The 13947-nt window shown below is 41.0% G+C and overlaps 1 protein-coding gene across 1 annotated transcript in view; it reads right to left on the reverse strand.

Annotated features, from left to right (window-relative positions):
• Positions 1-2011: 2011 nt before the first annotated feature.
• The window catches only part of JMY (junction mediating and regulatory protein, p53 cofactor), a 273665-nt gene continuing 261729 nt past the window's right edge, over positions 2012-13947 (reverse strand). Inside the window, exon 11 of the mRNA XM_030193232.1 lies at positions 2012-3018. The gene's annotated coding sequence lies outside the window, so the exon portion shown is untranslated. The remainder of the gene's footprint in view (positions 3019-13947) is intronic.

The raw sequence follows: 13947 nt of genomic DNA on the forward strand, positions 1-13947 counted from the left end.
CAAAACTACTGTCCAAACATCCAGATTCCTTGTGCTGGAATGATTTTTTTTTTTTTTTTTTAACTGTGGTCACTTCATGCAAGTTACCCTCAATGCTTGGAAGCCCTATTTTGTGTAATAAATTAAATATTTATATTTGCATTCATGGTGCTTCATTGATTTCCTTTGAAGTTGAACACATCTAAATGAGACAGTGTGGTAATTAGAGTGCGGACAAGAGATTTTAACTTTGTGCCATTAGTTTACATTGACATTATGGTTTCTCCATCCAATGGCTGATGTCGGTGATCTCAAGAGAGTTAAAACATTTCCTAAAACGGATAAAGATCATACACACTGTAATAACTCAACAAGGTACATGTTTCAAAGCAGTGACCAACTTAGAAACCTGCATAGAGGTGGTTTGCTTTCAATCTTCAAAATTTGGATGAACGGAATTGTGTGTGTGGACCATCTTATTAATGCTCCCAATTTTAGCAGATCACTTCTATTAGTTCTCAGAATGGAATTTTAATTAACCTTGCCTGATAGGAAACCCCCGATTATAGTCAAAGATTTATATTTCTGAATCTTTTCTAGTTTCATAATTTTGCAGTTATAAGAAAACCTTGGCTAAAGTGTTTGTCTTTTTAAATTGTAAAGGTAAAACACTGTGTTTGGATTTTAACAACAGGGAAAAAAAAACCCAAAACAAAATTGATGCCATAAATGCAATCATGGAAAGTTTGGACTGAAGAAGTAAAGCATTGCCATTCTACATTACAAGCGTTGTGCAGAATTCCCCAGCAGCATAACTCACAACTTAAGATCTTTTTCCTCCAAAGAATTTGGAGCACAGACCATGAGGCAATCACACTGGTACTGGCTGAAATGTACTGAATGAGACTGAAGGCAGTGGCATCAATCCTTTAAGGGTTGGAAAGGTGACTCCACCTCACAGAACTTAAAGAACAACAGTGACTCGGCCTGTATAGACTGGGATGGAGGAGAAAGAGGCAGGGCTACAGCAAGACATTTTAACCTGTTCCTACAGCAAAGTACTATAACCCCTGTAATTCTGAAGGGAAAAAGACTGTTGTATGCATCTAAGCACAGCAGCTAGCTTACAATACAGCAGCAGCAATTCTTATAATTCTCAATTTTCAGACGAGTGAAAATGGTTCTGAGCGTGCAATACTATATACCACATTTCAGAAAAAAGCAAAGCATGTCAAACTTGAAGCATTCTTAAAACTGCAACACTGTTTTCTGAATGAACAATGCAACATAAACATAACACCAAGCAGCCTTGGATTTGGCTCAAGATTATTCATAACCCTGCCTTGATTATCCTCATGCTATAAACCCAATTGTCTGCATTTGTTGCACATTCAGCTGCAAAAATTAGCTTCATCTTTGACTTCCTATTAGTCAAGCACTCACAGATATAATGCAACATGCACTATTCTTCTAGGTGTGATGATACAGATGGAAGTAATTCAGTCCAGTATAATGTTTAGGAGGGTAACTAACATTCTATTTTCTGAAGACTCTCCAGGGCCTATCTACGTTTTTCTTTCAAAAGTAAAACCTATATAAAAAATTTACTTTTTCAACTAATAACATATATCAAAAACAAATCCTGAACTTTCATGCAATACTCCTTTCTTCCATTAAAAAAGTAAAAAATATTGCTCACAGCAATAAAGCAAGTAGTCATAAAAATCTTAAGCGAAAAATAAAGCAAAAGCAAACCATAAAAAGCACTGCTCTTTGTAACACATCTTACATAAAGCCTATATTTTACCTTACAGTACAGAGTGGCTAAATCTTATATTTCAAGAGTTTTGAAAAATCTACACAAACCCATACAAATCAAGGGCCCCGTTTACTAAGCTTCGCCATAGGAGCGCTAAAAATTAGCGTGTGCTAACACTAGATACACCCATAGGAATATAGGGTGTCTCTAGCATTAGCATGCGCTAAAAACGCTAGCACACCTTAATAAACAGGGCCCCAAGCCTTTAGGTGTTTAAAAAAAAAAAAAAAAAGATGCTAATATATGCCCTGTTGAATGTACCCATTTAAAGTTCACTCATTCCTAAACTCTTCCATTTTGGCTCTACTTCTGAACTATATATTAAAAAAAAAAAAGAAGATTCCACAACCAGAAAATTGTTGAGCAGACTGGCTGAACCATAAAGGTCTTTATCTGCTGTAAGATACTATGCTACTTTGAAATCCAATCAATAATTTGGTGCTGTAGACATAATTCTGTAAGTTAAAATACATTACACACTTTTTTGTTGCACTTTTCATTTCATATTTTCTGGTTGAGCAACTAAATGCTGGTCTATATGATCCACTAGCAAGCTCTTCACTGTGAGACAAACTATTGCCATAGATAAATACATACTTAGGAAATCAATTTTCAATTATCATACTGTATTTCTCTTTGGATGTGTTCCTTCATATCTCAAAGGTCTTTTGAGATCCATTTATATAAGTATTTTCCAAACACATTGTCTGATATTGCTATTGTATAACAAGTTGATGCATATGGAAGATGCCATATTCCATTTCTGTTTTTTTGTTCAAGCCCAAGTTTTCAGTGCACCAAAGGGAATAGTTTATAGTTATGATGATGATTATACTCACAGTAATTCTATCAGTACTGCGATTTCCCCTTTTTAACTGGCCTTGTATACTTAGTTATACATAAAAGTGCTTAAGAGACTAAGAAAAATACCTTGAAGATTTCTTCCTTCATTATGCATATGAAAAACAGATGCCTAATTAAATGTTTTATTCAACTGTGAAGAGCTGGGATGAATGAAAATGATGATACTGGTCTTCAGCTTACAGTCTGAACTTTGTTTTACATACTGATGTATCCTTCTAATTTCTTGATCAAAACCAGCCTCATTCAGACTCTGGGTTCAGTGGTGAAAAATGATTGTTAGTGGCTTTTCTTGAATGAAGAAGCATGACCTTTAACTTTGGGACCATCATCTTCAGTCCATGATGGTGAATGATCACCTGATTAAAAAAGAAAATACATAAGCAGCTGGGAGAAAGAGAGAACCCTATCTAAACAACTGCCAAAACCAGGGATGGTATGGGGTATTGGGTACCCTAGGTGACCCTTCAGCCTCATGACTCGCTAATCTCCCTCTCAATTAACTTTCAGGCCCCCTAGCCTGCTGACACTCCCCCAGAATTTTGATAATTAAACTCATCATGAACAGCCCACAACAATCTTATAAGAATGCACATCACAGGGTAAATATTAAACTGGCAGCAGTCAACAATTGTTTGGTTGTCGTTAGCATTATGCTCAGATTTTCAATGTAGCGCCATGTTTGGGCTCCAGCATCCAATATCTGGGTTTATGCGGCCGGCTGTCCCTTACCGGTTAAATGCGATATTCGGTACTAAACTACCTGAGTTTTATACAGTCCGTTTTCTGCAGTTAACCTAAATGCTGAATATCGGCACTTAACCACATAAGTGCTGACTCCACTCCCAGACTGCAAAAAATTAGCCAGCTATGGGGTTAGTGGTTAATGCTGATATTCAATGACACTAACCGGTTAAATGTCGCTGAATATCAGCGGATGGCCCTGCATAAGCATTTTAACTGGCCAGCGATCCTCTTGTCTTTAAATACTAAACTTTAACTTGTGTTTTTCAAAAGTCATTTATAACAACATAAGCATTACCATACTGGGACAGACCAAAGATCCATGAAGCCCAGTATTCTGTTTCCAACAGTGGACACAATCCAGGCCACAAGTACCTGCAAGATCCCAAAAGAGTACAACATATTTTATGCTGCTTATCCTAGAAATAAGCAGTACATTTTCCAAAGGCTATCTTAATAAAGGCTTATGGACTTTTTTTTTTTTTTTAGGAAATTGTTCAAACCATTTTCTACACCCTGCTAACTGCTTTTACCACATTTTCTGGGAACAAATTCCAAAGTTTAATTACACGCTGAGTGAAAAATGTTTTCTCTGGTGTATTTTAAATTTACTACTTAGTCTACCCATTCCACTCCACTCAGTATTTATAGACCTCTATCATATCACCCTTCAGCTGTCTCTTCTCCAAGCTGAAGAGTCCTAACCGCTTTAGCCTTTCCTCATAAGGAAGTTGTCCCATCCTCTTTATCATTTTCATCACCCTTCTCTGTACCTTTTCTAATTCTGCTATACTTTTTTTGAGATGCGGTGACCAGAATTGCACACAGTATTTGATGTGCGGTCGCACCATGGAGGATACAAAGGCATTATAATCTCATTTTTGTTTTCCATTCCTATCCCAATAATTCCTAATGTTCTATTTGCTTTCTTAGCCGCCACTGCACACTGAGCAGAGGGTTTCAACATATCAACAATGACACCTAGATCTTTTTCCTGGTTAGTGACTCCTATTGTGGAACCTTGCATCACGTAGCTATTAGTTTATAATTTTCAAGGGTGATGATGCGGAGGAACTGAAAGAAATCTCGGTGAACCTGGAAGACAAACTGAGTCAAATCGACAAGTTAAAGGGTAGTAAATCACCTGGATCAAATAGCATACATCCAAGCGTATTCAAAGAACTCAAACATGAAATTGCTGCTCTGCTGTTATTAGTAATATGTAACCTGTCATTAAAAGCATCTGTAGTACCTGAAGATTGGAGGGTGGCCAATGTAATGTGGATATTTAAAAAGGGTTCCAGGGGTGATCCGGGATCTTACAAACCAGTAAGCCTGATGTCAATACTGGGTAAAACAGTGGAAACTATTTTAAAGAATAAATTACAGAACACATAAATAAACATGGTTTAATGGGACAGAGTCAGCATGGGTTCAGCCAAAGGAAGTCTTGCTTCACCAATTTGCTTCATTTGTTTGAAGGCATGAATAAACATTTGGATAAAGGTGAGCTGGTTGAGGTAGTATATCCAGATTTTCAGAAAGCTTTTGACAAAGCTCCTCACGAGAGACTCCTGAGAAAATTAAAGTCAAGGGATAGGAGCAAACACTCTGGTGTGCATTAGGAATTGGTTACGGAACAGAAAACAGAGGGTAAAGTTAAATGATAATTTCTCTCCATGGTGAATAGTGGCGCGCCACAGGTATCACTACTGGGACCAGTGTCACTTAACATATTTATAAATGATCTGGAAATTGGAACAAGTTGAGGTGATTAAATTTGCAGAAGACACAAAACTATTCAAGGTTGTTAAAACACATGCAGACTGTGAAAAACTGCAGGAAGACCTTAGGAAATTGGAAAGTTAGGCATCCAAATGGCAGATGAAATTTCATGTGGACAAACGCAAAGTGATATACATTGGAAAGAATAGTCCAAACCATAGTTACCTGATGCTATGGTCCACCTTAGGGGTCAGCACCCAAGAAAATAATCTAGGTGACATTGTAAATAATACGCTGAAATCTTCTGCTGAGCGTGTGGCAGTGGCCAAAAAAGCAAACAAGATGCTAGGAGTTATTCGGAAAGGGATGGTAAACAAGACTGAAAATACTATAATACCTCTGTATTGCTCCATGGTGCGACCTCACCTTGAGTACTGCATTCAGTTCTGGTCACCGTATCTCAAAAAATATATAGCGGAATTAAAAAAGGCTCAAAGAAGAAAGACCAAAATGATAAAGGGGATGGAACTCCTCTCATATGAGGAAAGGCTAGAGAGGCTAGGGTTCAGCTTGGAGATGAATGAGGGGAGATATGATTGAGGTCTACAAAATCTTGAGTAGTGTAGAATGAGTAGAAGTGAATCGATTTTTTTACTTGTTCCAAAAGCACAAAGACTAGGGGACACTCAAGGCAGTTACATGGAAATACTTTTAAAACAAATAGGAGAAATGCAGTGGAACTCTTTGCTGGAGGATGTAGTAACAACGGTCAGCGTAACAGGTATCAGGGTTTTAAAAAGGTTTGGACAAGTTCTTAGTCTGCTATAGAGACAGACATGGGGAAACTACTGTTTACCCTGGGATCAGTAGCATGGTACTTGTGACCTGGCTTGGCCACTGTTGGAAACAGGATACTGGGCTAGATGGATCATTGGTCTGAGCCAGTATGGCTATTCTTATGTTCTTATAGTTTGGATTCCTCTTTCCCACATGTATCACTTTGCTCTTCCTCACATTAAACATCATCTACTATTTGGTTGCCTGGTCTACTTAATTTTTCACAATCTTCTTGTGATTTTAACAACTTTGCATCATCAGCAAATTTAATTACCTTCCTAGTTATTCCTGTCTCTAGATCATTTATAAATATGTTAAAAAGTAGTGGTCCCAGCACAGGCCCCCAGGGAACCCCACTATCTACTTTTCTCCACTGAGATTACTGACCATTTAATCCTACTCTCTGTATTCTTTACCTGGGTAAATGGGCTATTTGAAAATTGTTCTCCTTCCTGCAGGGTAAAAGTACAAGCTGATTGTTCTTTTAGTTTCTGTGGATGTCAGGGTCTATTAATTTGCTTTGACTGCAGCTGCTCTTTGTTGCCCTCAAGAAGCTGTCAAGACGTTAAGCTCTGGAACTTGCTGAAGGAGGGTGTGGTAACAGAAGTTAGCATTATCTGGGTTTAAAAAAAGGTGTGGACAAGTTCCTAGAGGAAAAGTTAATTGGGATTCTTCAGGTACTTGTGACCTGGATTGACCATTGTTGGAAGCAGGACACTAGACTAGATGGACCATTGGTCTGACCCAGTATGGCTACCATGTTAGATAGTCTTGCCCAATGTTTAGGGAAAGGGAAATGGGACTTGATATACCGCCTTTCTGTAGTATTTTGCAACTACATTCAAAGCGGTTTACATATATTTAGGTACTTATTTTGTACCAGGGGCAATGGAGGGTTAAGTGACTTGCCCAGAGTCACAAGGAGCTGCAGTGGGAATTGAACTCAATTCCCCAGGATCAAAGTCCACTGCACTAACCACTAGGCTACTCCTCCACCCTGGCCAGAGCTGAAGGCTAGACCCACCCAATCTGCATATTTTCCCTACTTACTTTTTCTCAGATTTTTCTCTTGCTTTCACGCATGATCCTAAATTGTCTCATACTTTCTTAAATTCAAATACTATTTTTGCTGCTACTCTCTTTTTTCTTAGGAGTCTCATTTTTTTCTCTGGACTTCTGTTCATTTTACCCTCCCAATATGTCTCCTGCTTTCTGTATTTTGTCCTCCCATTCCATCTGTGTTTTCTCACTTTGAATTACCTTTTTTCTAACACGTCACCATTTCTCTCCCTTCTTTCCATCTATTTTCCCTGATGAAGGGTATGCAACCTTCAAAAACTAACTAGATATTTATTAGTTCAATAATAAAGATATCATCTTTTCCTTACTTAGAAAATCATAAGAATAGAATTTCAAGCAATTCTTGAAAGGGTGAAAAAATGGCTATATATCAGCCAAAATTGTTGTCTGAAAAGAAAAATTATAATTGGGAGAATTACTTGGCTATGCCTCTTCACCTAAAAACCATAAAGTCATAGCTAACATGGCAACACAAAATTGGAACTGTCCAAAACAGTCTAGGGAACTTGAAGGTTATCCATCACAAAAACCCACAACTTTTTTACATTATAGAAAGTATTCTGGAGCAAAAACAATAATAATAATAAAAACCAAACATCCCCTCCTCCCCAAAATACCTACTTGTTGAGGCCATCAGATGAGGTTCCAAAAAATCAATTCATTGTATTGCATTTTCAATTTTGAAAAAACTCCGTATTCGAATTAAGAGCTTACAGCATCAATAAAATTTACCCTCCTAGTTTTCTTTGCACATAAATCATTACCATAACGCCAAAACATTCATTATATGGAAAATATAAATATTAGGTAAATTTAGAAAACTGACAGCTGATTTTGAAAGCTGTCATGGCACATGGCACATACATCATTTGTGAGATCTAAAAATATTGTGGAATTTAAACCAGTCCACATCAATGTGACAACACTGCACGTAACCATTTTGGTAATCAGAGAGTTATAGCTTTCTAACTTTCCTGTTCTGTAACCCAGTTACTTCACCTTGTAATTCCTACACTTGAAATGAAATTTACATTTGCTTCATAGGAATTCACCAAGGTTCAACTTAAGAAAAAATATTTTGTTTTATGCTTCATAATATCTTAGCAAGTGGCAAGTCAAGGTTTGCATACTATGCATTTTAGTACTGAACAGAGGTAAAACATGTTAAAAAAAAAACTACACTTAATTGCCTACATAATTCTGTGAACTAGTGAACCCTTCCACATTATAGATTCACATTTACTTTAAGAAAACTAGAGAAGGCCAGATCTCAAGGGTCAGGATGCAGTGCCTAGGTATCCATATAAAAATCCTCCATCTGCTGGAGCTAGTTGAGATTGTACATGCTGCAGAGTTGGAATTGCTAGGTGCAGGGAGGAAAAGCAGATGCCAGGCACCCAATAACACTGAAAAGACAGTTTTGCAGGAGACAATCTTCCAGTACTGGGAGTGAAAAGGTCTAGTGGCAATGTCTGGAGAAGGGCAAAATGCAGCAGAGACTGCTAAAGGATAAGAAAAAGATTTTTTTAAAGATAAAATTCAAGAAGTCGTAATAAAACTAATATATACTGAACTAAAATTCTGATGGAATCCTGGTATGACAAAGCAGAGCTGGAATTGGGAGTGGGACAAAAGGAGTAGCTTGTCTAGAGCATCAGCAGCAGGCTATGCACAGAACTCTGTCCCCACAACTAGTGGTCCATGTTGAAATCTCAGACAACTGAGAACTGTCTTCCGTTCCCTATTCCAGTTCCTCCTCCTTCCAGGGGGTGAACTTGAGAAGAGCTAACCTAGCTCCTTCCTCCTGACATTCAGGGCCAGAAGATAGGTAAACATGCAAGAAAAGTCATACTACTCCCTAATCCACCATAATCTCTACTTCTTTCCCCTTCTTTCCAATCTACAGGAAACAGGAAGGTGGCAGGGTGGAGATGAAGTTGGCATGGACAGAAGAAGAAAGTGTTAGGGTTTGCATAATGGATTTCTGATTTGTGATCACTTGGGTCTGTGTTCCGTATGTGTGAGCAAAGTGAGGTATTTTGTTTGTGTTGTATTTTCTGTGAAGGGATCCTTAACAGTTAAGTTGGTTCTGTTTTTCCAATGAGAGGTGTACTGGTGTTTTATGGTATGCTAGAATATTTTCAGTGCTGTTTTTTTATACAGGACTATTGCTGTTTGTGTAGTACAGATTTCTTTTAGTTACAAAAAAAATTGTATCTACTTCTTTCATGTTTTTTGCAACCTAATTCCAAAAATCATCTGAAAAAAGTTTGTAAATCCTCTAAGATGGTTTGTATTTTAGCACAGTTTATACTTAAAATAAATGTTAGTCTGAACCCTGATGAGACAGAAAAATAGCTCAACTGAATAAACAACAGAGAAAAAAGACAAGTTTTGATTATGTTGTCAATAAGGTTCAGCAGTGAAAAGTAGGTAAACCTTTCATTGAAGGAATCTTTTACTAAGCTGCAGTAGCATTGTTACTGCGCGCTGATTAGCATGTGCTAAACGCTAGAGACGCCCATATATTCTTATGGGCGTCTCTAGCGATTAGCGTGTGCTAAAAACGCTACTGCAGCTTAGTAAAAGACCCCCCTGAGTAACTACTGGCAACTCCTTGAGCAGCAATCAGGTGAAATATTTTCTGCAATTGTCGATTAGTCTTTCACCTTACTTTTGAGAAAAGAAACTGTGGTCAACTCTTCCACACCAGAACCGTTTCATCTCTCTGATATTTGTTAGATTCGTTGGATAAAGAGCTCACTTCAGTCAAGCTATAATACTTCAATAGGGCTTACGTTTAGACTTTGACACATGAAAAATTAAATATTAAGCAGTGGGGCCACAATTCAGATTCTAAATGTATAACTGGTTGTTCAAATTTACATGTATTTTCAGCAGCAGTTATATTTATATTTATAACTGCTGCTTTGAAAATATAAATATAATTTTGAACAGCTAGTCATACATTTAGAAGACATTCTTGACCTTCACTCCAAGGTGTTTAGATGTTCTGCGGTAGATTTCCTTTACCAAAGGAAAATCGTGTCAAACAAATCTGATTGATTTCTTTGACTGGGTGACCAGAGAATTAGCTCAAGGTCGATTTGGCTTTCAGCAAAGCCTTTGACACGATTCCTTATAGGATGCTCATGAACAATTGAACAGACTGAAGTTAGGATCCAAAGTGGTGAACTGGATTAGAACTGGCTGAACGACAGATGGCAGAGGGTGGTAATGAATGGAATTAACTCAGAGGAAAGAAAGGTGAGTAGCGGAGTGCCTCAAGGATCATTATTGGGGCCAATTCTATTCAATATATTTGTGAATGACATTGCAGATTTTTGTATCCATCTCTGAAGCAAAACCAAGAAAGTGGTCTAGCCAATTCCAAACTTAAATAAAAGGGGAAATAATTTACAGTACATCCTATATAATAATTCTCATCTCCAACGTTCTAATGTGCCTGGGACCGTGGCTCCCTCGGAGGTGGTCTGCTAGGCAGTTTAGAATGCACTGACGTCAGTGATGTCACTGACAGCTGATTCCGAGGCAAGGGGAGGAGTAGGGAACAGCTGTCAGTGCCCCCCCCCTCTGCGCAACACCCAAGCCCCTCCGCCCCGGCGCAGCACCCAAGCCCCTACCCCCCCCTCTCGATGCATCACCCAAGACCCTCCCCCCGGCGCATCACCAAAGCCCCTACCCCTCCCCCTCGGGCACATCAACTCCCTTGCCACCCGCAGCCGCCAATACTAACGCTGTCCGGCCACTGCTACTTCTCCTATGAGCAGCAGCGGCCGGTACAAAAAGAAAAAAGCCAAAAAAAAGATTTTTAACCTGAAACGCGGCTCCGTAGACAGCCATCTGGCATTGGCTGTCGTCACTGCAGCCGCTCCTCCTCTCCCCTCCACATCACTGCCCCTGCAGGAAGACCCCGGAGGAGTGCAGCGACGTCAGAGGGGAGAGGAGGAGCGGCTGCAGAGATGACAGCCAATGCCAGATGGCTGTCTACGGAGCCGCGTTTCAGGTTAAAATCTTTTTTTGGCTTTTTTCTTTTTGTACCGGCCGCTGCTGCTCAACAGGAGACGCAGCAGCAGCCAGACAGCGTTAGTATTGGCGGCTGCGGGTGGGTTGTTGTGCCCGAGGGGGGAGTAGGGGCTTGGGTGATGCACTGGGGGGGGGTAGGGGTTTGGGTGATGTGCCGAGGGGGGAGGGGAGGGTCACTGGACATGGGTGGCTGGAGGGGGGCAGGGAGAGGGGAGGGTCGCTGGACATGGGTGGCTGCAGGGGGAGAGGAGGGTCGCTGGACATGGATGGCTGTAGGGGGGCAGGGAGAGGGGAGGGTCGCTGGACATGGGTGGCTGCAGGGGGAGAGGAGGGTCGCTGGACATGGATGGCTGTAGGGGGGGGGCAGGGAAGCGGGAGGGGGGGAGGGGGTCCTGAGACCAGATGGGTGGCTGCAGGGGTGGGCAGGGGAGACAGAAGGGACGCTGCGGGGGGGCAGGGGGAGAGGAGGGTCGCTGGAAATGTGTGGCTGCGGGGGGAGCAGGGGAGAGAGGAGGGCCACTGCCCATGCATGGCTGCAGGGGCAGAGGAGGGTTGGTGGGGAGGGGGTCCTGAGACCAGATGGGTGGCTGCAGGGGGGGGGGGGCAGGAGAGACAGGAAGGACACTGCAGGGGAGGATTACCTTGCTAGCGCCCGTTTCATTGCCTACCAAAACGGGCCTTTTATACTAGTAGTAAATAATGGCAGATAAAGACCTGAATGGTCCATCCAGTCTGCCCAACAGTCACACTCATCATTTATTTTTTATTTTATTTATAGCATTTGTATCCCACATTATCCCACCTTTTTGCAGGCTCAATGTGGCTTACAATTCATCGTGGATGCTGAACATAGAAAAGAATATACATTTGGTTTTACAACAGGTATTGGTGCATGGTGGAGAGATACATGGTAATGGAAGTAGAAAAGAATAGACATTTGTGTTAGCAGAGGTTTTGTGTGTATGATGGTGAGATACTTGATAGTGTTAAAGTTATGTGCATTAGGTACATGATAGTGAGAGCAAAAGGCATTAGAGAACGTTCCTGGATCTCTTAAAGAATGTAGAGTTACAGTGGTGGAAATAAGTATTTGATCCCTTGCTGATTTTGTAAGTTTGCCCACTGACAAAGACATGAGCAGCCATAATTGAAGGGTAGGTTATTGGTAACAGTGAGAGATAGCACATCACAAATTAAATCCGGAAAATCACATTGTGGAAAGTATATGAATTTATTTGCATTCTGCAGAGGGAAATAAGTATTTGATCCCCCACCAACCAGTAAGAGATCTGGCCCCTACAGACCAGGTAGATGCTCCAAATCAACTCGTTACCTGCATGACAGACAGCTGTCGGCAATGGTCACCTGTATGAAAGACACCTGTCCACAGACTCAGTGAATCAGTCAGACTCTAACCTCTACAAAATGGCCAAGAGCAAGGAGCTGTCTAAGGATGTCAGGGACAAGATCATACACCTGCACAAGGCTGCAATGGGCTACAAAACCATCAGTAAGACGCTGGGCGAGAAGGAGACAACTGTTGGTGCCATAGTAAGAAAATGGAAGAAGTACAAAATGACTGTCAATCGACAAAGATCTGGGGCTCCACGCAAAATCTCACCTCGTGGGGTATCCTTGATCATGAGGAAGGTTAGAAATCAGCCTACAACTACAAGGGGGGAACTTGTCAATGATCTCAAGGCAGCTGGGACCACTGTCACCACGAAAACCATTGGTAACACATTACGACATAACGGATTGCAATCCTGCAGTGCCCGCAAGGTCCCCCTGCTCCGGAAGGCACATGTGACGGCCCGTCTGAAGTTTGCCAGTGAACACCTGGATGATGCCGAGAGTGATTGGGAGAAGGTGCTGTGGTCAGATGAGACAAAAATTGAGCTCTTTGGCATGAACTCAACTCGCCGTGTTTGGAGGAAGAGAAATGCTGCCTATGACCCAAAGAACACCGTCCCCACTGTCAAGCATGGAGGTGGAAATGTTATGTTTTGGGGGTGTTTCTCTGCTAAGGGCACAGGACTACTTCACCGCATCAATGGGAGAATGGATGGGGCCATGTACCGTACAATTCTGAGTGACAACCTCCTTCCCTCCGCCAGGGCCTTAAAAATGGGTCGTGGCTGGGTCTTCCAGCACGACAATGACCCAAAACATACAGCCAAGGCAACAAAGGAGTGGCTCAGGAAGAAGCACATTAGGGTCATGGAGTGGCCTAGCCAGTCACCAGACCTTAATCCCATTGAAAACTTATGGAGGGAGCTGAAGCTGCGAGTTGCCAAGCGACAGCCCAGAACTCTTAATGATTTAGAGATGATCTGCAAAGAGGAGTGGACCAAAATTCCTCCTGACATGTGTGCAAACCTCATCATCAACTACAGAAGACGTCTGACCGCTGTGCTTGCCAACAAGGGTTTTGCCACCAAGTATTAGGTCTTGTTTGCCAGAGGGATTAAATACTTATTTCCCTCTGCAGAATGCAAATAAATTCATATACTTTCCACAATGTGATTTTCCGGATTTAATTTGTGATGTGCTATCTCTCACTGTTACCAATAACCTACCCTTCAATTATGGGCTGCTCATGTCTTTGTCAGTGGGCAAACTTACAAAATCAGCAAGGGATCAAATACTTATTTCCACCACTGTACGTGTGTTGTCCATTGTGATATATTTTGTCGAAGAGATAAGTTTTCAGGAGTTTGCGGAAATTGGTCATTTCATAGACCCTTTTTAGATTTCGTGGCAGTGTGTTCCAGAGCTGTGTGCTTGTATAAGAGAAGGGTGATGCATGCATTGATTTGTATTTCACGTCTTTACAATTGGGGTGGTGAAGGTTG

The sequence above is a fragment of the Microcaecilia unicolor genome, chromosome 2 (assembly GCF_901765095.1).
Source record: "Microcaecilia unicolor chromosome 2, aMicUni1.1, whole genome shotgun sequence".
In the NCBI taxonomy this organism is placed as follows: Eukaryota; Metazoa; Chordata; class Amphibia; order Gymnophiona; family Siphonopidae; genus Microcaecilia; species Microcaecilia unicolor.